This window comes from Numida meleagris, chromosome 2 (assembly GCF_002078875.1).
Source record: "Numida meleagris isolate 19003 breed g44 Domestic line chromosome 2, NumMel1.0, whole genome shotgun sequence".
Lineage (NCBI taxonomy): Eukaryota > Metazoa > Chordata > Aves > Galliformes > Numididae > Numida > Numida meleagris.
Window position 1 is genome coordinate 49,674,416 of NC_034410.1, and position 26,648 is coordinate 49,701,063.

A 26,648-nucleotide genomic window follows, 5' to 3' on the forward strand; every position below is an offset into this window, starting at 1 on the left:
TTTATGCAGCATGACATCTGTTAAAATATTTTTTGAATGAAGAGCCTGTATGGAGCATACATAATAAGATCACTTCTGTGCATGTGTTTGTATTCCTTATAGACAAGAATGGCTCATTTGGAGCCATCCCAATTTTACCCTGCTTAGAAGATGTGCTAGATCCCAGATGAAAATCCACAAGAAAATGTAATTAGTTGAATAAAATTTAGTGTATGTGCCCCACGGCTAGTTTTTACATTGCAGTAGCTTGGCTGTTAATTTTCCTTCTTCTTCTTCTAAGTACTGAAAACAAGAGATTATCAAGTTAAGGACGTAATCATATCACAAAATCAAGTATTATTTTCCAGTGCTTCCATATCCTTTCTGTTTTTTATTTTAAAAAACTCAAACACTATTTTTAAAGGGACAAAATCCTCTTTTTGTTACTATGGAATCTTAAAATCACCAAGGTTGGAAAAGACCTTGAAGTTCATCCAATCCACCTATCACCAAATATTTTCTACTAAACCATGTCCCTTGGTACAACATCTAAAAGTTTCTTGAACACCTCTAGGGATGGTGACTCCACCGCCTCCCTGAGCAGCCTGTTCCAATGCCTAACCACTCTTTTGGAGAAGAAATTTTTCCTAATGTCCAACCTGAATCTCCCCTGGAACAAATTGAGGCCATTCCCTGTTAGGAAAATAGAGCAAGCAGGCTCGTAACCTTTGACCTTGGTTCACAGTCTGTGAGTACCCAGCTAACAGAAATGCTCCCATTGAAATAAAATGGTCAACTTTCTTGAGAAAAGATTTGTAGGATCCGGATTCTGGTTCACCAAGTTTTAGGCCAAAGCAAATTTTAAAACCACATTATAAACATTTAAAAAATGGGGAGCATAATGGAAATATTGACACAACCTTAACCATGGAAGCATAAGGAAGCACAGTGTTATAATCTGGCAGTGCTATTTTAACAGTGGTTATATGATAATGTAATCCAGGCCTGGAGCACTTTTAGCTAAATGTATCAATATCACAGAATCACAGAATTGCAGGGTTTGGAAGGGACCTCAAGAGATCATGAGTTCAATCCCCTGCTAAAGCAGGTACCCTACAATAGGTTGTCCAGATGGGTCTTGAGCATCTCTATAGAAGGAGATTCCACAACCTCTGGGTAACCTGTTCCAGTGCTCCATCACCCTTACTGTAAAGAAGTTTTTCCACTTGTTTGTGTGGAACTTCTATGTTCAAATTTGAGGCCACTGCTCCCTGTCCTATCACTATTCACCACTGAGAAGAGCCTGTCCTCATCCAGTTGCCTACTGTCTTACTTCAGATATTTATAAACATTAATCAGATTCGCCCTCAGTCTTCTTTTCCCCAGGCTGAACAGAACCAGGTTACTCAGCCTTTCCTCATACGGGAGATGCTCCAGGCCCGTAATCACCTTTGTGGCCCTCCGCTGGACTCCTTCTAGGAGATCTCTGTCTTTTTTGAACTGAGGAGCCCAGAACTGGGTACAGTATTCTAAATGTGGCCTCACCAGGGCAGAGTAGAGGAGGAGGATCACTTCCCTTACCTGCTGGCCATGGTCTTTTTAATGCACCCCAGGATACCTAATTTACTTAGCCCTTCATGTAGTCATTCACATTAAAAATCTCTTGTACTCTGATATATAGACTAAGACAGTTTATTTTTCCCTGATTTATTCCAGACAAGTGTATGCTGAAATACACAATAAATAGGCAGAGTATTAAATTGCTGAGGTAGTGTTTCTTAAGACTTTTCTTCAGACCACCATTTACTAAACAATATCATAAATGTTATATATCCTTCAGTGTTAATATGTAACCAGAACAAGCAGAGAACATAGGAAAGGTGGAGAAAAGTTAGATATATAAGCAAGAAAAAGTGAGTTATTGATTTTATTGACTGGTCTGTTAACTTCTGACATTGCAATAAAGCCTTATTTATTTGTATACAGAAGACTCAATTACATAGATACATATCATTTTAACAACTGGGTTATTTACAGCAGAATTGCAGCTTCATAAATAATACAGTGCCGAATTTCTCAAGCTGATGCTTACCCATTGTTAGCATTTAGGGAGTTGTGTCCACAAACACTCTTTGTAGTCATTAAAATAACATTAAGTGAAAGCAGTGCTATTGTAACAATACAGATTTGAAGTACGCAAACATGTAGAAGTAGTGTGCTTCATAAAGACTGAAATGAAACCTATTGCATCCTGTTTACTGTATACAGCTGTAATATGAACAAGAATGTCAATTGTACATATTATGGTGAAGGAATGGATTTTCCACTGAAGCTCTTTGAAGTCCATTTAAATTGAGAAGACTAGAAGTGTGAATAGAATTAGTTTTCAATTTTTTTTAGTGTGTTTTTAATCTAGATTGAGTTTTGAACCTAGATATCTCTTTCTTAAGGTTAAATTTACTTAGTGCATTACTATCTGTATTATCAGCAGGTCCTACAGAATAAGCAATCTGGAAAATCATAGAATAACAGAATCATTTGAGTTGGAAGGGACCCTAGAAGGCCATATGGTCCAGCTCCCCTGCAATGAACAGGGACATCTACAGCTAGTTCACATCGCTCAGAGCCCCATCCAGCTTGACCTCGAACATCTCCAAGGATGGGGCATCCACTACATCTCAGGGAAACCTGTTTTATATCCAGTCTGAATCTCTTTTTAATTTGAAACCATTTCCCCTTGTCTTCTCACTACAGAACCTGCTAAAGAGTCTGTCCCCTTCTTTCCTGTAGCCCCTCTTAAGATACTAAAGGGCCACTATCAGGTCTCCCCAGAGCCTTCTCTTCTCCAGGCTGAACAGCCCTAGCTCTCTCAGCCTGTCCTTGCAGGAGAGGTGTTCCATCCCTTGGATCAGTTTTATGGCCCTCCTCTGGATGTACTCCAACAGGTCCATGTCTCTCCCGTGCTCAGAACTCCACATCTGGACACAGTACTCCAGCTGAAGTTTCACCAGCACTGAGTAGAGGGACAGGATCACTTCCCTCGACCTGCTGACCACTCTTCTTTGGATGCAGCCCAGGATACAGGTGGCTTTCTGGACTGTGAGGGCACTTTGCTGGCTCATGTCTAGCTTGCCATCCGCGATTACTCCCAAGATCTTTTCAGCAGGGCTGTGCTCTATCCTTTCATCCCCAAGCTTGTACTAATTGTCAGAATTGCCATGGCCCTGGTGCAGGATCTTGCACTTGGCTCTCTTGAACCTCATGAGATTCTCTTGGGCTCACAGCTCGAGCCTGTCTGGGTCTCTCTGGATGGCATCCCGTCCCTCAGGCGTGTTGACCACACCACATAGTTCAGTGACATCTGCAAACTTGCTGAAGGTGCACTCAATCCCACTATGAATGTCACTAATACAGATGTTAAAGAGCAGTACTGACCCCTGAGGGACACCACTCGTCACTGATCTCCATCCAGACATTGAGGCATTGACCTCCAATCTCTGGGTATGATCTTGCAACCAGTTCCTTGTCCGCTGAACACTCCACCCATCAAATCCATATCTTTCCAGTTTGAAGGGAAATGTGTTGTGGGGTACCATGTCAAAGGCATTACTAAAGTCCAGATAGATTACATCAGTGGATCTTCCCTTTTACACTGATGCAGTTACACCATCATAGAAGGCCACTAGGTTGGTCAGGCAGGACTTGCCTGACTTCCTACATCTGGGGATGGTGAGTAGGAGCTTTTTGTGCCAATGTGAGTACACAAGGAAAACATGACGAGGCTTTTTGTCAAATATGATGTGAAGTTACCTTGCAGAGCTTGAGTGTAGTTTCATTCAGCATGGAGGAAAGGCATCTCTAGAGCCTCACGTGCAGACATTGCACCACAACAAATGTGTTTGCTGTAAAGATAGGGCAGTGTCAGATGACACAAAGTGTACAACAGGAAGAAGTTGCATGCTGGTAATACTTGCCAGCATAACCACTCTCATTTTACATCCTCATTTGGTCCAGGATTTCTCTAAACTCTGAGATCCTAATGATGTTCTGCATGTATGAGATAAAAGGAGCTGGCAAAGGTCTCACAATAACTGTATGATAGTCAAGCCTAAATTTTTCTTCTGTTGGATTAGCACCCAATCTCTCAGATTTTTCCTTCCTTTATGGCAGTTATGAGGAAAGGTGGATGGAAGATTCGGCTGTTTTAAACCAAGCCTGACAGTCCCTCAAAACCAATGACAGTAAAAGAAGATATTAAGAAGGCAGTGGGAATCTGTATCAGATGCACTGAGCCATGTGTAGGCTTCTGAGAGATCTGCCTTGTGGGAAGGGTGGGTCCAGACTCCTGTTTGCATGCTCCGCTGTGGCCAGAGAGAGGCTAGCTTCTGCCTCTAGACATTGGCTTATTTTTTGTACATATAGCTAGATTCTTCTAAGGGGTTACTCAGGACAAAATCAGATGGTACGGCTCTTACAGAAATATGGAATAGTTTTCTTTGAAAGTGTTTTTAGAAGGAATTGGTCATTACTTTTTGCCCAACTCCAAATTATGTTTAGTAGGCACGTACACATAGTCTGAGATCTGACATAATCCTCAAAATAAATAATATGAGAAATAGAAGCTGATGTTGGTTTTGTGTTGTTGTGTAATGAAGTTAGAATAATGACATGACAATAAGATAACAGAATTCTGCAAAGCCCTCATTCTGCTTGACTTTAAGTGGAAGTAAAATCTTAGAAATGAGAGGACAATAAAATAATGCTTTGTAAAAAGGATAAAAGAATAATGTTACCTAAGTCTATTAGTGACATAACACGCTATGAATGCACTTAAATTAATAGCATCTTTTACCAGTAGATATTTTTCAATTACTGTAATGTTGAAAAAATAAACACAATAAGAATATAAAAATGAAAGGGATGTAGGAAACTAATTTGTTTAAAAATGTGTGTCTATATGTAGGGAGGCATCCACGTATAAATGAACACAAGCTTTCAACAATGAAACAGATTGTATATTCCATATAGTTTAATTCTCTCTCTCTCCTTGAAGCAAGCTGGCTTGGTATTCTGGCAAAGCTAAGTCATGCAGAACTTTTTGTTTATTTTCTTCCTGCACAACATGCTCTTACAAAAGAGGTCTTGCCCGTGACAAGGGGTTACTAGCCAGGAAATCTTCCATACAATGTGACTGTCCTGGAATATATGTCTGTTACGTGTAAAGCTTTTTAACCTGTGCTGTGTTCTTAAACCTTTCCTAGAGAACTAATCCAACACAGGTAAAATCCAGCAGAAATCTGTCATAAAAGGAAGGACAAAATATTCCTGGAACAATGACTAAATGTTTGTAAGCCACTTGATTATTTATTTAGGGTACTTATTGTGTGAAAGACTATCTTTGTGGTTGCTACAGACTTTTTAACTTTGTCAAGTTAATAGCTGCTCAAATTTGGAAGACTGGATGATATGCCAACTACTAGTTCTCTAGGTCTGTTTTTTTGTGTTGTTAACTTTTGGTCTACATGGAAGTAGGAGGGATGAAGAGCCCTTGTCATGTGTTTTAGACTTGATTTTGACAGTGATAGTCAGGCTTGATATAGCTTGCAAGACCTGGCTGGCAAAATGAATAAAAAAATAAAGTGTTTAGGAACTCCTGGAAAAGCCCCTTGTAAACAGTCACTAAAGCTGATTTCAGACAACAGCACAGAGACGGAAGTTAATTCAGTTCAAGACTTACCAGATCTGGAGGCATGCGTACCAGGAGTTTCTGCAGCTTGCAGCCACGCTTTCATTTGAAATAATGGCCTACCCTGCTGAGCCCCATCAGGAGGACTTGCTGCAGGTATCAGCCAAGGCAAGCTACTTTAGAAGTGAGAGGGCTGTTGAATTTTTGTAGCTAGGAATTTCTGAAGCGTGCAGCTAAATAGGTTTATAATGTAGACTTAGCAGCATTGTGATTTAGCCTGATCTAGGAGCACAGTCTCCTGCATACAGAGTTGCTGCTGCTGCTAAGGCTTCCTCCCAGATCCCGCCTGGACTCCTGCAGCATGCTGCTCTGTGGGACAGCTCTGTCAAGAGTCTCAATAAAGTCTGAACAGCTGAACAATCTGTAATGAGACACTTGATGGAGCTGCCCCACAGGGCTGTGTAAAGACCACAGCAGAGAGTGTGAAATTGTTAAAGACACCGCAGGGATGAAACCAGACAGTGAACTCGGTAGCAAGAGAGATAAACCAGTGTTGCTTGACCATACCTGCTGGACAAGGATGCTCTAGTAGGCGTTTACATATATTGTGGGGTGCATTTCACTGAACACTGGCTCTGCTGACGATGTAAGTGCCTGGTGCTTTCACTGAGTTTAAATGAACATTTCCTCCCTTAACTGAATATTCCCTGCTCACCGAACCAGACAATTTGAATTCCTAAACAGGTTCTCATAGATTGGATAGAACACTACCTCATCCCCTCCCTACTTTACAGCTTTTTCTTTCAATTTCCTGGAAAATCTGGGTTAAATTTGTCATTAGATGAGGTCAGCCCTGTCCTTTGTAAATAAGTCTATCAGTGTAGCCTCTAAAAACAAAAGATGTCAGCCACACTACCCTTGTCTTCCCCCTAAAAGCCTGAATTATTGCACACTAGAGGCTGTCCACATGTTTTGCCTGGCTTTTACCAGCTTGTAGTGCCAGCAGCCAAGCCCATAATACATAAATTGCACATGGTTCCCCAGGCAAACAGCAGTGTATATCCTGATATGGTACCATCATAGCATACCTCATTTGGGGGAATGCCTGGGAGTCAGATTGGGAGGGTGAGTGTCAGGGAACTGCACTTTTGGTGAAAAGCATGACTTGGCCCCTGCTCTATTAAGAGCAAAACAACATGCATGGATAAATGCTGTAAAAATCATATAGAAATGTTAGTTAGCTATAGAAAGATGGCAAACTGTGGCAGTTGTTCCAAAAAAAGATCATCTTTAATGTGTTCACTCTTTGGCATTTAGTAAGCTGGCAGTGATGGAAAGAAAGGGAAGTTTAATTTAGAGAAGCCTCCTGCCCTTCTTAGCTAGAGATCAGCTGCCCAACATGAAATAATAATGCATTCAACTGTCCATCTTCTGGTAAGTAACCTTTATCATCAATGCATTCACCAGCACTATCAGCAAACAGTGAGTATGAAATGTTGTATGAATTCAGGGAAAACTGATAGGGTCATTGTGACCTTAATGTGATTATATTTGTGCTAATGCATACAGTATAAAAAAAACTAGAATTCTCAATATGAAGGGTTCAATTCATAAAAAATGTATGTACCATTAACAAGGGATTTTTATGCACTGTACTTAGGGGGTGAAGAAAAGTAGAATGAGTCCACTTTGAATAAAGAACACACTTTTGCAATTATATTCCTTCCCTTTTTCTGCAGTAGCTACACTCCTTTTCTCACACGAAGTCTTCAAAGTGGAAGAATATTCATGTAGACACCAATAAGATTGTTTTTTTTTAACCAAGTAAAGGAGAAAGAAATAAAAATAAGACAATGAAAGAGGAGACAAGCTAAAGACATGAAAGAAAATTTAAGGCAGCTGGCAGAATTGGAGTTTTTGCATTATTGTAGTTTCTTTGTTTGGTGGTAAATATAGTGGTTGCCCATTAGAAGTCCTCTGTAAAATGAATCACTGTAATAGCTTAATTTTCATAATAAACAGTTGGGGGTGGTTTAATGTTATCAGTCCTAATCCAGAAAGATTCAGGTGTGTAAATACAAGCTAAGCTCTGAGTATATATGGGTAATGAGCACAGTGATTTCAGCTAGCTTGTGTCTTCCCAGAGACGATCCTTCAGGAGAAAATATCCCCAGGGACCAGAGAAAGGCAAGGTTTAGTGCGCTGCTGGCAGGCTGATTTTGAGCTCTGCTGTAATTTTGGTAGCTTTGCTGTGGCAACTGTGTGGCAGTTTCAGATAAGTAAAGAACTGTAGGATTTTACTTACTTAAGTACTGAATGATACAGTCAGTAAACCAAATCTGCTCTGTTCATTCAGCTGTCTAATTCAATCCATCTTAAAGGCAGGATTTTTAGCTGTTCTATACAAGATACTGTATTGACATATATGTCAATATGATAGATCAATATTGTGTTTCCTTATCATACCATAAACATTTTCAAAGGTAAACGAGAAGATTTTTGTCTGTGGGTAGATAGGGGAAAATAAGGAGTCAGGCTGAAGTTATGTAAGTTGAGACAAAGGAGAAAAATTGACATTGGGAAAGACAAGCACAGTATTTGGATGTTTTACTAAAGTGATCAGCAGTAAATAGTTGTAACATTGCTAGGTTTCAGAGTTAACAACTGCTGATGGTAACTCTGCACAGGCCTCAGTCTCCCAGCTGTTTGGTTTTCTTTGTGAGGCTGAAATCAATCCCTAAAAATAAAAGCTCAGAATCTGAAGCAGAGGTCAGCAGGAAAAGGTGAATTGCGTACTGAGCTGTGGATTAACTTGATATATTGAGAAGTTCGATAGGATCCAGATGAGTGAATTATATGCTGCATCTTGGTCGTGGGCTGGAAGAAGACAACTATCTGACTACTAAATTAAATATGAGAAGTCCATACTTGAATACAGACCTTTCAGTGGGTGATTCATTAATCGCATTTCATTTCTGTGTTTGGTTTCCTTTGCTAAAGTAACAGGAATTTTTCCATTCATAACTGTAGGATAATGCCAGTTTAAAACAAATTCAGTATAAAATCTCAATTTTATATTCTCTGAGTATTGTAAAATGTAGATCTGTCTGTAAATTTCTGTGTAGTAATCTGTTTAGTATTGATGAGGTTATTTGGAAGGGCTTCCTATGTCCAACCTCCGAGGCAGCAGGAAAACAGTGAAACTAAGAGCTGCAGTATGGTGCTTCATGGCAGAATGAGGATTGTTTGGAGAGGATGTTAAATTTTTTTCATTATCAGCTGCATCTTTTTCCCTCAGCTACTAAATTTTGTCAGCAAGATTGCTCCTGCTATAATTGCTGACAATTAAGTGCACATTCAAGAAAGAGCTGAGTTACTTTAATCAGAGATGATGGACTTCTACTCACAATACCTGATAATTTAAATATTATCAGTCAGTCTATTTCATTTCTTTAAAAAGTTATCTTTTTTTTTTCCCTGCTAATACTGCTTGTGATCTAAATGCAGCTATGTTAGTTACTCAGACAGTGAGTTTATTGGTTTTTAAAATGTAAGACTATTTTTTCTCACAGGCAGTATTCTCACTTTCATGATTTCTTTCTTAAACGTGAATCTTTAATGTGAATTGGCTGAGTGAGGAAGAAAAAAATCAACTCTTGATTTCTTATTGATACAGCTACTAAGAGGTAAATACAAGTAATTTAATGTGACATTGTTGAACTGTATCTAAGTTTTAATAAGGACTGTTGCTTGCAGTGCCACAATTATTAATTTTGATTCATTTAAAATATTTGCTTAAATTATTATTTCAGAAAGATTTATATATTCTTGTGACTACTGCTATTATTGTATTTGATCCTGCTTGTTTTTCAAAGCTGAGTACTAGAGAGAGATGGTCCAGCATCTCCCCAGTTCCAATACAAACAAAAGACACGTTAATGTTGAATTAATTTCTTGAAGACCACAAAGAAATTAGCAATTGGGTGAGCTCTGGAGCTAAGTTTGAGAGTTTCCTGAACTACATAACTACAGCTGAAGAGATCTGGGTGCCTAAACTGTGCTGATTTGAGCATCTGGACCTGAATCTCTACGTCCATGAAAGGGGGATTGGAGTGGTCCCTCCTTTGTGTAGGGGGGCACTGAGATAAAGTTGTTTGGAGATCAGTTACCTGTTTGTCTGCTGAAGATGTGTACAAAACACAATGAGGGAAACTGAAGAGCCTGGTTATAAGTAGTGCTTTTACAGTTGTAATTTCACATTATACTCAGAGGCCTTGGGATGTGGAATTTTTTTCCTTTCTGACATTCCTCATGTGGTTTTCTCATTTTCAAGCTATGTGTTGTTAAACAAGAGTTTTGCTTGCTTTTGGGGATTTTATTTTATTTTTTGATATGGGCAGATGAGGGTTGCCTTTCTTTTACTAAGCTTTATTTCAAATAATAATTTATTTTAAGAGGGTTATTTTACAATGTTTACAGTGCATTTCAATTTTTTATTATGCCATGCCCTCTCAGCCCCTTGGCAGGATGAGAGGTGAATGTATGTATTATATAATTTATAATTAATTTATGATGAATCACATATGATGAATACTGCTTATTAAATATTAAAGCCTTGTCTACAGCCATGCAGTAATGGCAGTAGCTCACCTACCTGTTCCTGTGACAGTACTGAGCCAGCTCATTGAGCTAGGCTAAGAAGGCAGCTCTCAGCTACAACCGAAGTCTCAGCTGCCTGCCCAGGTCTATGGTGTTAAGGAGAATTACCTCTTGCCTTCTCTTTGCCCAAGGTGCACCAGCAAGCATGGATGTAACGAGAACACCATCTCCAAAGCCTGGTTGAGAAGGGTGTTACTGGTAACACCCCAGCTTTGATTGCCACAGTCCCATTGTAGATAGAAAACTGCACAGCTCTGGAGGGCTGCCCAGCACGAAGTGACAGCCTAGGTCTGGGCAAGTGGAAAATCTAGGCTAGATTCTGACAGCCTATTTTTATTAGTAGGGAGTGGAATTTCGACAGTGGAATTAATCTACCTGCAGAGGTCGTTCTAGCATCTGGAACTAATGAGCTCCCAATCAAGGTGGGAACGCTGAGGGGAAAATAATGCAAGTGCTTACATGCTGCCAGGTTAGGCCAGTGGTCTTAAGAAGGCTATTTTCCAACTGAGCAGCAATGAGTCTGTGAATCAGAAGCAGTCCATTTGACAGAGCACTCTCCCAGCTCTTCAGGTTTCCTGAACTCAGAGGGATCCACCCTATTAGCATTATTAGGTAGAAAGGGAAAAGTAGCCTTCTGCCAGGGTTTTGTGCTGTACTTTGCCTTTCTGGAGCTCTGACCTGTGGTTCTCACTGAAGACCTTATGCAGTAAAGAACAAATGCTGTTGCTTTGCGCAATGCAGCAGAATTTAATCCTGAAATTTTTGCTACTCCATGTTTACTGACAGCTTGGCAGGCTGCTTTTCTTGTGTTTTGAAAAAAAATCTTGACTTGAGTGGCTGTTGCAGAAGGTGGATTGGAAGAGGCCTAAGTACCTCGTAAGTGTATGAGGAATATCTGAGGTATATTATGAGGAATATATAAAGTATGAGACATGAGTATAAGAGGAAATGTGATTATTTTGTTTTGAGAATATGACATGCATAATTTCACACAGGGTGCTATCTAAGACCGCATTCATGCACATGCAAGTGTGTACTTTTTACTGAGACGCCTGCTTCATGAGGAAAGTGAGCTAAAAGAAGCAGGCAGAATGTTCAAGTAGTGGAATTAAAAGATGTAATCTGCAATGAGTGATCATATGAAAGGAATGGAATCCTAAGTGATTCCAATTAGCACAATGCAAAAGGAAAGGAATGCAATTCATTTTGGCTTTACGGTTCTGTATAACCCACTTGTACAACATGCGGCTTGTGAGATGGAATACTGCAAAATCCTTAGGGTATGGATAACAGAAAACAGTGGTTCTTAGCTGTACCATGAAAAAATACTGAAGCACAGGCATATTTCTTCAGAACTTCTTATTTATTTTTGGAGAGCTCAAGCTATAGTAATTGCAATGAAATCTAATTCTAGTAAATATTTGACTCCAGATTTGCTCTTCTCTCAGAGCTTTCAATGTGTAATTTAATGACGTGACAGATTATCAAGAGCTTGTTTTAATATTAACTAAATCACATGCAAAGACAAAATTCTCAGCCTTTAAAATTGCATAAACAAAATTGATTTGTAAGAGTTGATCTTAATGGGGAGTGATATATTCATTGGTATTGAGTCTTTGATCTAATATCACTTTATACGTGAGATGTAATGAGAAGATTAAAAGAAAGCCCTATATTAGTATGTGGAAGTTACCTAAGGTAAAATTGTGTATAGTAACATAGCACCTTATCATGTACAGGAGGAGTCCATACTGAAGAAAACCTATGTTTGGTCCTAGCAATGGCAGCAAGACTAGGAATTAAATGCATTTGAAAGAAACTGTTTTCATCAAGTCTCACATATCTAGTTACATTTTTTTTCTCGTTAACTCAGATGAGTGAATTGCACATAAAGTTTTGTGATTTGATCTTTTTTTGCATGTTATTAGGCGATTGTTGGCATGCTCACCGATTATAGCAGGTCATCTAATTCTCATTATTAAATTACCATGGTCATGAAAATGCCAAGCATATTTTTACAGAATTCATTTTATAAAATGTCAGCAAATCTGTGTGGTTTTTATTACTTCCAAATCAGATATTTCAATAGAATGTTTGTAAGTATTCCCAAAGCAATGTCCATTTCTGACTTTGAGACCACACAAATATATTACAAATTAATCAGATTTTCTGATTTCCGCATAAGTCTGCACACTTATTGTTTAATCCTATTCTAAAATGCTGTTATGATTGACACCTTGCTGTAGAGATAGAAGTCAATTGAATAATATGTAGCAGTCAATTTTATTTGTACCTTAATGTGCTGATGTATTTTTTTCACATTTCCATTATTTATAAGTCTGTCCCCTTAGAGAATATATAGAAGAATTTGTTTTAAATGAGCTGATAATACCCTCTTTAAAATTTATAAGTATGACAGAATCATATCCTTTTTCCTGAGCACACCGTGGTGTGCCAATAAACTGGTTCTGAATTGTCTTGCACTTGCTATTCATAGGACAAACATTGGAAAAGAGCATCTTGTTAAGGTTTACTCAGAATGGGATTTCATCCACACATCAGAAAATAACTAAAAGAACAAAAGCTATCATACTAACCAGGAAACCTGAAGTCATTGCCAGGATTTTCTTTTTAAAAGACCACAGTACTCCTGCAGCTACTTCTGATACTTGCTGCCAATCTTTCAGCTTCAAAGGCAAATGTGGACCTGATCTTGCCATCAGTGCTGAAAAAGTTTTCGATCAATGTGAGTCCTACACCTGGAGGAAACAGAAGATACGGACTTAGTTTTGAAAACATCTTGGTACTTTATTGCAACTGATAGGGCATTTTTTTTCTTTCCCATTTTCCTTTTCCTTTTCAAATCTGTTTTGCAGGCTTCAGCAAAATGCAGTAGGGCTGGACTCCATTCTGTGCTTAGCAAGTCATTAGCGCCCAGCATACAGTTTGATTGTTGGATATTGATCAAGTTAATAAATGGTGAAAAACCTTGGTTTCACATAATTTTGCTCTCCCCCCACATACAATTTAGAAAACAAGGGAAATAGCTGTCATTTGGAAACATTCTCGTTCTCACTTTTCATAGTGCCTTTTTATTGTGCATCATAGTCTTTTCTGCTTCAGTAAGTGGCAAAAGAAAAGACTTTATTAAGACACAAATAGATGCAACTTGATTGTTTTTCAGATAATTTTTGCCTTCAGAAATTAGAAAGGCTGATGCTCACCTAAGCGTAGAAAATGCAGTTCCCACACAAGCGAAGTGCTCATGTACTGTATGTAAATTGATGTATAATGCAACCCGCATTAGCTGGGTTGATGATAGCTTCAGTTTCACTGCTGTCAGATTTTTGTATCTCCTTGAATGAGTTGGCTGTTCTGAATGAATGTTAGCATAATTTATGCAGCTGATAAGTGATTTGAGTGCTTGAGTTATTGATAAAGCACTTTAACATGTCATTTTCAGCTTGATGTTATGTGACATCAGAGTAGAAGATAATGTGCCAGTCCCTAGGCTTGATATTAAAGTCGATTTCCTCTTCAAATTCTAGAGGCCAGAGGAAACGCAGTGCTGTCTGATACAAGCCCAGGTGACCAGCACCAACCCAGTCAGTCCCATCCTGCGTTCCCTGTTGGGCCTCAGGTCAGTATCTTTCCTTTAGACTAATTGAGGCATGCAATGATGTAAAATGAATAGTTGTGACTGAACACATTTTATCTGTATAATGCAGAAAATGTGATTCTGTTTGGCTGCATTCTGTGTTACAAAAAGGGAACATGGATGTTTCTTGTGTATGCTTTAAGAGGTATTTGTCTGAAAGGACTAGCTTTTTGTATGTTTTCTTAAAATAAATCTAAGCAGCTTTGTATGTTTAGGAGGTTAAATTCTTTGAACTTCTTATATAAGTTCTTTTTGAAATACAGGTCATGATTTAATATTAAAAAGCTAGTGCAATTTTAATGTAACCTTGTTGGCTCTGACAGTTCTGCATGTCACACACAGGTCCTGCATTAATAAAGGCATTTCATAATCATTTATGGCAGATATTTATTTTCTTAACAGCAAAATGTAAGCATAATAGCATGGCTCTGTTAAACCTTTTAAAAGGTCTTCCATATCGCTTCATAGTTTTATCAAAAAGTTAAACTATACTCTAAGTAGATACTTAATGTTCTTCCACTTCACGAGACAGTCTTGCATCCTGCGTGGTCTACAGATTTTCTGGTAATTGCTGGCAATTGTTGCTGTCAGCTCTTACCAATCAATGTACAAGTGGGAAAAATTGGGAAATGCTGGCATTTAGATACTTGTGGGCTGACTTGAGTTCGGCCTTCTTGTATTCAAGAATTGTTTTCAGTGCATGTGTAATAAATTTTACGATTTAGATTCAAGTCGAGTTGCTACCATGCTGCATGGCAATTTGGGTTACAGTTTCAGTCTGAAATGTCTGGCAATGCTTTTTGGGTTGGTGAGAATGCATGCTTTGAGATATTGGAAGAAGTGCACGTTTGTACTGCAACACTGAAGGATCCCAAACATAAGAAGTAATAATGTGTACCACTGAGCTATGCATGGTAAAATAGGTGTGCTGCTGTCTGTGTTTCATTACAGCCATTACTGACAGCCCAACAGTTAGCCTCAGCGGTAGCAGGGGTGATGCCAGGAGGCACTCCAGCCCTGAATCAACCGATTCTTATTCCTTTCAACATGGCTGGGCAGCTGGGAGGCCAACAAGGACTGGTCCTAACTCTACCTACAGCAAATCTCACCAACATCCAAGGACTGGTAGCAGCAGCTGCAGCAGGAGGCATTATGACTTTGCCATTGCAAAATCTACAAGGTAAGTTGTGTTAGCATTTTTTCTGGCAGAGTCTTTTGCCTGTTTGTTTCACTTTGTCTCTTTTAAACAGAGCTATCTCTTTATTTGGTGAAATGTTGCTTTTGATACTTATTGAAAGTTAATGCTTGGGTTGGTTTTGAATACTTGAGAGATACTTAACAGATATTTGCATTTTTATAAAACTGGAGTGGAGGTTGGGCTCTTACATTCTCTAGGTCAGTACTGTAAAGTACTTGAATGATTCATTAGGCTTTTCTGTCATCAGTGATCAATGTTCTCCACTCAGAGTTCACTTTAGAATTTCAAATGGCAACATGAAAATAAGTATTCTGTTTAACCATTGCTGATTAGACTAGCTAAGTGAATAGAGGCAACTAAAAACACAGTATTGCATGAAAATCACTTTTAAAATCCTCCTATTGTAAAATCTGAGTTTGCTCAGTCAACTGCCACTACTGCCTGGGATACACATTCTTACAGTGGGAGGTCTGCTTTATCAGTAAGGTTCTGCCTTACTACCTCCTCACTGTCTGAGCAGTGCCATGTTTGCAACAGTTCTATGTTAAGATATCTACTGTAGTCCCCTTATTGTCTAAAACCAGTCTGAAAAGCACTTTTATGAGACAGCAGGTATCTCTTCCTACGTTAGTGTTCCATGCTGTTAGAAACAGTACTCAATCCAAACACATATGATATAAAATGCATATTTATTTACTACTTCTAATTATTTGATTGCTTTTCAGACAGCAGTTGGCTGTCGATGAAAGAAGGTGATAAGTGACTATCCACATGAAAGTAATAGAAGTGTGGGCAGGCGACATAAAAATAAAACTTAAGCTCTTTCAAATTGTTTGTTTATTGTTTGATTATTTATTGCTGAAATAAGCGGTAGAAAGTTTTCCTCAGTCAAAATGTTAATTTTATTAAGTGACTGCTCTGCACTGTACCCTAAGTACTTTTCAGGTGATTGTACTGTGGGTTGCTGCTGGTTACTTGATGAATGGCTTGAAGCACCAAATCCTACAGGTTATGAAACAGAGCAAAGGAAGAGACAGCTCATGTGCTGAACAAACTCCCTTACAAACTACGTACATAGTACTCTCACCTGTTGGAGCAGCTACTTGCCTTTACCTTGTGCATGTTTTAAAGTTTAATGTCAACAGACCTCTCTTATCATAGTTGTAAATGGTTTTCACTTTAATGTTTAAAATAATGTCTCTCTCATACCATTAAGCTGCACCGAAGAACCTGTCATTCATAAATCATAGATGAAAAGGACACTAATGCACAAATTTTGCTTGTTTAAAATTTGAGAGTGCATGTAAAGTAGGGAACTGGAGATTAAAAAAATAATGCAGGAACAGGAGCGGGTAAAAACAGATATAACAAAGTGAAGGAGAAGTGGCTTTTTAGCGTGGGTGGATGATGAAATCTTAATGAAGAAACAGGCATTATAAAAATGTATCCTTCCACTCTGGAGTGCTCCAGGTTATGTCTGCTGTGTATGTACTATTATAAATAAACATAAGCTCGTGCAGTTCTTACATCATTTATTCGCCCTGTGTTGCAAAGCTGGTAGGGATTAAGTCCGGCAACCCTTGCTCTTTAGTTTATCCATGGGTGTGTAATTGCTAGTTAAAAGGTGCAACTCTACTGCCAAAGAAATGTTGCAAAGAATGACTTCAGAGGAAAACTTCATCTGTTAATCTTTACTAGTAGGTAGAAGTATGGGATCAAACAGGGACTTGCTGGGTCAGCAGATAGAGGTGGAGGCAATCATATCTTCCATAAAGTACCCAAACATAACAACAACCATGAATTGTCTGCTTTGCTGTTTGTATGCTTCTCTTCTCTCTCCTCCCATTCCTCTATGCACCTCACAATTTCCCAAGAGTTGGGTGAGAATGCTGTGTTTCTGGACAACATCTTTAGCTGTGTGATATCATCAGTTCCATGACTGATTTCTGGTCCATGTTCTTCATGATTATTTACAAGATAATTGTAAAATGTGTGTTCTTTTTTATAGACAGGATTTTTGTAGATATAGTAGCTTTTGCTTCAAGCAGCTTTGGTAATTGATGCCCTGTGGGCAAAATCAAACCATATTCTTCAACTTCCTTCTCTCTTGAACCTATCTGTGTGGCATCGTCAACATAGATGACTGGGGGACATGTTTGCATGCTGTTCTCCAGCCTGTCTTATTACTCCTGTTCTTGTAACATCTACTGTCCCTGAATATTCAGTGCAATCAAACTCAGATGTCCAAAGTTCCTTTGGGCTGGTTCTTCTCTAGTTTTGTTCTCTCATCAGTAAAATCTTCATCTCAAACTAGCCTAGCCAGGTAAATAGCCAGAATAAAGCCAGTATAAAGCCAGAAGACATCCTAAAGAATTCTGGACATGAGCCAGCAGTGTGTGCTTGCAGCCTGAAAAGCCAATTCTGTTCTGGGCTGCATTAAAAGAGGAGTGGCCAGCAGGGAGAGGGAGGTGATTGTCCCCCTCTACTCAGCTCTTGTGAGGCCCTATCTGGAGGACTGTGTCCAGGCCTGGGACCCCCAGCACAAGAAAGATGTGGAGCTCTTGGAACGGGTCCAGAGGAGGGCCACTAAGATGATCAGAGGGCTGGAGCACCTCTCCTATGAAGAAAGGTTGAGGGAACTGGGCTTGTTTAGCTTGGAGAAGAGAAGGCTCTGGGGAGACCTCATTGTGGCCTTCCAATACTTGAAGGGAGCATATAATCAGGAGGGGGAACGGCTGTTTACATGGGTTGATAGACAAGGGGGAATGGTTTTAAATTAAGACAGGGGAGGTTTAGGTTAGATATTAGGAGGAAGTTTTTCACACATAGGGTGGTGATGCACTGGAACAGGTTGCCCAGAGAGGTTGTGGATGCCCCATCCCTGGAGGCATTCAAGGCCAGGCTGGACATGGCTCTGGGCAGCCTGGTCTAGTGGTTGGCAACCCTGCCCACAGCAGAGGGGTTGAAATTAGATGATCATTATAGTCCCTTTCAACTCAGGCCATTCTATGATTCTATGAATTGAGAAAATCTTTGATCTAACAGAATGCTTTAAAGGGAGTAATTCCACTAATTTTTGTGTGAACTGTGTGCGTAACTGATTTTATTCTCATGGAGCACTTGCTCAGGGTAATTAGACCTCAACGTGAATGGATGAAAAATGAAAACCCCTGCTTGTGGACAGAGCAAAAAAGCATTCAATGATAGAATTCATAGAGGAGATACATGAAGTATTTGGAAAGAGAAAACGAGTTCTTTTAAAAATTCAAGACATTGGTAAAATGGCGTGATTAATGATATGGAAATTACTCACACAATGTGACTTATTCAGTGAAATTCCTTAATCTTCTGTTATCAATTAATTATAAATAAAGTCTTTTTTAAAATGTATTTGTGTTAAATTGTTCAGTTGCTATATGGGCCTGATCCACCACTAAGTCAATTTTTTTGGCATAAGAGAAGAGAGATTTAGATTGTAAGCCTCCTTCAAAACTTTATACATGCTTGATTATTCTGTCATGACACTGTCTTTTCTCATACACATTGCTGCACCATATCCACTCCCTGAGCAAATAAGTCAAATGTGTGTAAATAGAAGGAATATGAATGTGTAAATTTTCACTTTGGACATGTACACAAAAATACATTTTTACAAGCTCCTGTTAAGCAGATTTCATAAGCGCAAAGAATACAGTTTACTTGAGATGTGAGGAGGTTGGTGGCAAATATATAGCTATATGCTTTAGAGAAAACAGAGGTCTCTGAACATAACACAAATTTACCTGTGGGACATTGGCTTGCCACCAACAGTCATTTGGAGAAAACAGTAAAATCTGCATCCATAACTTTTTACTGGAATCCACAAAAAGTACTGAAGGTAGGAGATCAAACACCATTCAAGGAAGTTGTGGTCCCTATTCCCAGACACATTTACAAACCTATTTTGCTCTCACAATTTCTAGAATTATAGCCGGAGCCCAGCAGTGCTTTTCTAAACAGCAAAAATCAGGATGTGTCCCAGCAGCAATGGTGGGGCTATGGGAAGGGAGATAGGTACCCTGCAACACAATGTCTTCCCTGTCTGTTATTTTAGCCCCTTGTTTCTTGGCCTGTCTTTATTGACTTATGCAGAAAACATGGGTAGCTTTCCTCTCCTCATCCAATATGAACCTTTCTTTCTTTGGGGAAAAAAAAAAAATAGTTTGAGTTTCTGCAGCTTCTTTGCCAGGACGGATTTCTCTGAGTTTTTTGTTTGTTTTTTAATTTTGGTTATCCTTCTCAATGATCTTGCCAGGGGAAGCATCTTAGAACTTAATCTCAGAGTATTCAGTAATGTCTGGAAGCTGTTTGTGTAGAAAGGTACTGTCTCCTCAAATCCATCTGCTTTTTTCTAGATCACTATAATATTTCTGTATATCTGAACAGAAAGATGCTTTGGAGGAAAAGAGTTTGGTTTGTCTTGTTTTCTTAAGATATTTTTATCCCTTTTGATTCCATGTCGAAGAGTTGCTGTCTTCAGCCTGTCCTCTTATTTCATCCAGTTTTCCATGACAGCCAAGGAATTTTTTGCTAAAATGTTGCTGTTATTTTAGCTATCCTTTTAATATGGTAGGCATGTTGGAAATGAGAAGGAACTAGCTTTGTGTCATCTGCCAGCTCAGTGCTAGCTAACTGCGCTCCATGGACCAGAATTTGAGTCTCTCCATGACAGTCTCTCCGTGAGGGTTGGCCCAAATATATTGCACAGCTCAACAATGGAACAATATTGTTTTAGACTTCACCACTATAGAGCTTATATGATACTTGAACCTCAAAATAAATCAAACAAAATAAATCAACAAGTTTCATGACATCAAACTTTGCGTGTTTAATTTTCACTACACATTGAACTGTTCTTAAAGTAGATATCAATAATTTATTTCCAAGTCAGAGTTTCTCAGTCTTGAGTTCTGAAAGAAATGACAACAAACCATCTCCCCAAATCATTAGAGAAAGGCTTCAGTGCTGAAAGAAAGCACTGCATGGCTGAAAATGTAAAATAATTAAATTACATTATTTAAAAAGCAGCAGGTCATATTTTAGCTGCAATACAATGGAAGGGGAAAATATATTAAGCATTTTGACAGCTAGATAACAGCTATTCAAATATACTGATATGGTTAACAGTAGATAACAGTAGAAAAATTTAGAAATATGATCAGTCAAAATTAATGTTGGTTAAAGACATAATGGTAACAAAAATGAAAAAAATATTGTTTGCATTTATTATATCTTGTGTCTTCTGAACATAGATTTGAATCATTAATTGAGCAACAGATGAAGTAAACATGCTCTTTCTCCTTTCCCCCATGTACACAGGCCTTAAAAATCAGAAGTCAAAGAGATGAAAAACAAGAAAGAGACAAAAAAAACCCACAAAACCTACAAACCTCAATTGCTTACTGATCTAGAGTCCAAATTCTGGTTTTTAGAACATTTTCCCCTTTTAACTAAAGTGATGCAGTCCCTATTCATTTGTATTCCCCTTCAAGTAACATGAAATAGCTTTCAAAGTCTACAGAAAGGCAGTGTTTCACTTATGTATTTTAATGAGCACCAATGTCAGTAATAATCAAAATGATGTTTCACTTAGAGGAATAGTTTATTCCCAGGTACTTCTGCAGTGTACTAACATAACCAGAATGCGAATGACAAGAACCAAGAAAAGGAGCTGCACTCGCTAGCAATTTCTGTAAGCCCTCAAACCAAATGTACGTCCACTAATATTGCATAAATGCTGCACATAGTACAGTCACTGTGAAGGGCTCTCTCACATAGAAAAGGGGTTAATGACCCTTTAAGACTAACCTCCTGACCTCAGTACATGGAAAGAAGTAAAAGAAATTGTTAAACATAATGTGGTATACACTCAGTGTCTATGGACTTAGCAGCCACTAGAGCAGGCTTCCTCAGACTAACGCTTGCGTTCCTTCCTTACTGTGCTCTAGAGGAACTGAAGTAACAGGCAGACATCTCTAAGGATGGTCTAATGCAGTAGGTTTTGTGCCTCCAGCTGTTTGCCGGAAAACATAGAGTTTGGTGGACTTAACATGATTTTGGGAGAAAAGATGCAAGAACCTTTGTGGGCTGGTTTTCCGTTTGTGATGTTTTTCCTCATCATACAAGGCTTCACCTGTGGGAATTATGTGGTCCCATGTTAATTGTTCATCTTGTTCAGTGGCAAATTCCTGCCTTCACAGAGGGAATACGAAAGGTTCAGGGATTTATTAGCTACTAGTTGTTTATTGATCACTCACAGTGTGTTAACTATTTGTTGTTTTAATTTTTTTTGCCCATAATTTAAAGGCCTACCATCAAAGGTGTGGAAATGCAGTAGCATTAATGTTTGTATGCTCCACTGTTGACTTCCACCCAAAATAGACACAGGCATGCCTGTTTTTTCACTACTAATATATATGAAACAACATCAGTAAGGAGTAATGAAGTGATATAGATCAAATTAATTCTGAAATCAAAGTGTTCACGCCTAGTTATTTGCAGACCAGGTTTTAGCAGGGTCTAAGTTTCCAACTTTTGTGGCAAAAAGCAGATGGGAAAGACAGAAGTGGTCTGGTCCTCTCATGATTTTCCACCAAAAACCTATTAGTTATCTGCCCTCTAAGCAGGCATGATCACTAGGCTAAGAACTGTGGAGTGACTAGTATCCAAGACCTTGGTATTTATGGGAATGTACCCCTTTATTCAGCATGAGTTATCCTCCTAGCTCTGACTCAGACTGATACTGCTTCTGGCAGGAATATTCCGTGTGCAGGGTTGTAAATGAAATTTCTGTCAACCAGAACATGGATGCATTTTAATGCTGTTTTTAAAGTATAACTTTGCACCTGTTTGCCTTTAATCTTCTTGAATTTAGACCGTGACAATTTAAATTAATGTAGAGAAAACTCATTCCAATAATGTTAAGCACTTAACTTACTGCAATGTTACAAAAGCCAAGAAATTGGGAATGCAAGTAAAAGTTCTAGCTGGTGTTTGTCAATCTGTTCCTCACCTGTGCATTATAGCAAACATGCTGCATGCACTGGTGGGTCACATGCAAATAGATAGGTACATCTGTATGATATATGCATTTATGGCTCATACGCTGATCCAAGACTCCTAACTGCAATACAGTGAGCTATAGGATTACCAGGATGGATTTGCAGCCTTCTCTCTTAGTTTCCTTGCCTTGGTGGATTTAAGTCAGACATTTATAGTCCTTGTGGTTTAATTTCCTTTGTTTTTCTATTGTGTTTGTATTAATAAAATCCCTATGATTCATGTTTTAAAAACTCCCCGCACACAAACTTGTGTTCTTGATAGACCAGTGAGATTCTAATCAAGCACATATATATTTAGGGACTCATAAAAACAACAAAGTCTTTATTGACCCACTGGGTTTATGGGCACTTTTAATAGTGTGAATTTTGAATCCAAGAAACATACAAGTTAATGGCTTGGGAGTCAATTCCTTTAATGAAATATTTTTAAAGTCTGCAGAACCACAGGCATCTTTTCATTCTTTTCTTTCTTTCTTTCTTTCTTTCTTTTTTTTTTTTGGAGACCTCCTGATGTATTTTTTGTTTGTTTTTTTTTTTCTCATCATAAGTTCTTTAGGTGACATGTGTCTTCCTTGCTACAGTCTTAAAGATTATGAATCTTGAAACATTTTACAACATCCTTTTCGTTTTCCAAAAAAAAAAAAAAAAAAAAAAAAAAACTTCTGTCTGCTACTGAGATTTGTTTAGAAATGGAAATGGGATCTGTCTGGTGACATCACAGAATCATTTTGTTTGGGAAAGACCTTCAAGATCAGCACCTCCAACCATCAGCCTGACCTGCTAAGTCCCATCAACAAGCATGTCCCTTAGGACCACACCACAGACCCCCTTAATATCCCCAGGGATGAGAATGTCACCACCTCCCTAGGCGATCCATTCCAATGCTTGACCACCCTTTCTATGAAGAAACTCTTCTTAATAAATAGTCTGAACCTTCCCTGGCACATCTCAAGGCCTTCTCATGCCCTATCACTTGTCACCTGAGAGAAGTCGTGAGAAATCAGTAATGATGAAAGTAAAACTTGCTTGGATTTTCTTGTCCCCAGGTGTCTATGCAGTTTTATGTCCTTTGGGTAGAATCCTCTACCCATGGAGATCCTCATGCCTCAGTTGCGTTTTGCCACTGGCTCCTGAAGCTTTTGTCCATTCCTGAAACATTTTGTCTTTACAAGCCCATTGCTCTGGCAGATGCAGCAGAGAGCAGAGTCATGAAACTCGTGTTCTGCTCCACCCCAGATATCCTGCGTGAGGGCATATAATTCACACCTTTTTTGAACTCTTTTACCACCTGTAAGTGAATGTGCTGTTAGTTATCCCTATGCTTTCCTACAAAAGAGGCTTTAAATCACTGCTGTTAATGGCATAGAGCTCTTCAGACATATTTAGACCTTGGTTAATTGTACTTTCAATTCTTAAGTTTTGTTCTGGTTCATAGGCCTAAAACAAGCTATTGGTGAGGCCCAGTAGTGATTTCATATCTGGAAATAATAAGGTGAATTTTCCATATTTGGGACCTACAATGACCTTTTCCAGCCTGCAGATGGACTGGAATTTTTTGCTAAGATTAATGAGATCCACCACAGTACAGATTCTAAGACCATTGCCTGTATTGAGTTTATTTACTTACTCATTTTAAGAACAATATTGCTTTTAAATTTAATAAGATATATATTTAACATATTCTACAGACTCTTTTTTCACTTTGTTTTTATGTTTAATTATTATAAATTATGTAAGATTGAAAAGAAATTTTCAGCATAAAAACAAGCTTCTCATCTCGCTTCCATGATTTAATTTGTGTTCAAGTCAACACATGCTTTGGATTTAAAGAATCTGATTCTTTGATATCTTTCATTTTCTCATTTTCTCTTTCTATTTCTCTTGTCCCTTTCCTCATCCAGTGCTGGTTGTTCTTGTCTGTCCTATATATTCCACTTTGGGCTTTGAAGTTACTCAGAACTCAAATATTCCCTAATGTATCTTTAACTGTGCAACTGATTTCCCATTATATCAACTGTAATAAATGAAGAAGAGATAAATATCTGGTGCTGATAAACCTGTTGTATACTGGGTTCCTGTATTTTAGCAGATGCAACTCTTAACAGAACATGCATCCTATCCAAAAAGCAAGAAAATGACAGTAGTGCATTTTCAGGAAATTCACTTACTGGCAACCTGAAAGTTGATTCTTTTATTTATTTTTAAAATAATAAAATCTCTCAAGAACAAATTCTATGCATGTTCTCTGAGAACTATAGGTCTAGCAATCTGAACGAAGCAATCACTTTCAGAGTATCTCTGAGATTTTGGCCTCTCTTCCCAGATCAATGTTTGTGAACTGTAAAGGAAGACAATGCTCCCCTCCTAGCACTGTCGCATGTTTAAAAATATCCAGACCCAGGGTTTTTTTTTCATTATACTGGTAACAAAATCAGTTCTTTAAATCTTTTTTTTACCCTGCTTTAGCAGGAACAGTAGTTCAAAGTTGTCTCTTATGAAATTGCATTTATCTACTATGAGAACCTTGGCCAGTTGCAACCAAAATTAAAAACATATACTATTTGTTCCATTTGTCAGAAGAACATCATTGGTTGTAAGTGTAAGACTTATCAAGTGTATCTTTATGCATTTATGTTCCCAAGAGTGCCATTATTTTACAATTTCTTGGTGATATTTATATACATTCAATGTTTGACATCAGATAATTTGAGTTTGCTGTGTTTGTGAGATAACTCACAAGGGAGAAAGTTGTATTAAATAAATAATAGAGATAAATTTTATACTTCCGTATATTTCAAAGCTAATGCAGCTAACTTGCAGTGGAATGGTAACATGAAGACACTGTGCTATAATTTGATTGATTTGTTTTGACAGCAGCCAAATAATTGAGAGTGAAAGGTGTCAGCACAGATGAAATATTGTATAAGCCACATTCAGAAGGCAACCCCAGCAGCAATAGCAACTGGAGTTTTATTTCCTTTGATATCACACTGTTACTCACTTCCAGTTTATTATAAAACCATGAAAGGTACGCAACTTTCCATATGATGGAGGCTTTTATAGAGAGGATAGAAACAGAAGTTTGTCAGGTACTTGAACAATAGAGACTGACAATGGGATTTATGTTGGATACAATATACAAGGGTTAATTATCTTAATCTTTCTCCCTGGTTTTCTCTCTTCTTTTAATCCCCTGTTACAGGCTACAGCTTATCTGGCATCTTACCTCTAGCTTGGAGGGTAAGTGACTCCCTCCAGAGCAGCCATCAGTGTCAGTCTATGGATTGCCTGGCAGGGGACTGATGCAAAAGCAGTGCTGCTATTACCCTCCCCAGCAGTGAAACTTGTTTTTAGTTCACCTTTTCTTCACAGCAAACTATACCCATTTTGGCTAACTGGGATAGAGTGAGGCTTGTCTGTTTGCCTTATAGTATCCAACTGCACTTCAAGGAACACAAAAAATTATAGCTACTTTTGAGCCTCGGAGGGTGTAAGTGTGCAAGTAACCTAGTGCAGAGGGTAGTCAAATAGGCCAGCTGAAATAATGCCTGAAAGCAAAATGATTTGAAAGGCGGTATTGGTCTTCCTTAAAAGCATACTGAACAAGAGAAGAGAGTGTACCTGTAAAAAGAAAGCGTCTTGAAGTCTCATTTACTTCAGTGGGAGCAAGGTAGAGTTTGAATTGAAATGTATATGTCCCACCATTCATTTCAGAAGTGCTTCATTAAGAAGACATAGGTCAATATAAATGACAAGGGCACTCAGTAATGAACTCCTGCTCATGCAAAACAAAACAAACTATGACAACCATCATGTTAACAAGATCAGGAACCCTTGTGGCTTTGTAATGTAACATCTAATCTATATCAATACCTATACCTATACAAATATAATTATCTTACTTGGAGGAAAGCAAATAACAGAATGGGATGAGATTTCCAATACCAAGCAATTTATACACAGTCACATTTCACTTACATTCTCCTTGTCTCCTGATCCAATCATTTCATAAACGGCATGGTGGAGATTAGAAACCGAGGTTGAAAAAGCTGAACTTACTAGTATTAATAAGGGAAAACTTTTTTGTTGAAGTGGTAGAGGAATGCAGGAGTAAACCACTGTTCATAAAATAAATCTTACTGTATAGTAGGCTGCATCTACTGAAGAGTTTTGGTTTAGAGCAGTAGTGCATGCTTGAAATGAATCCTAATTTTTTCACCATATGCCTCTTAGTTTGATGTGAGTAGACCAGATTTCTTTTGGATGAAGCTATACTAGAAGCCCTGCTCCACTGGTGTTGCAGAACCAGGTGGAGAAACCCAAAGGCTGCATGCAGCCCAGGACAGCTAGTAATGTGGCCCATGCCAT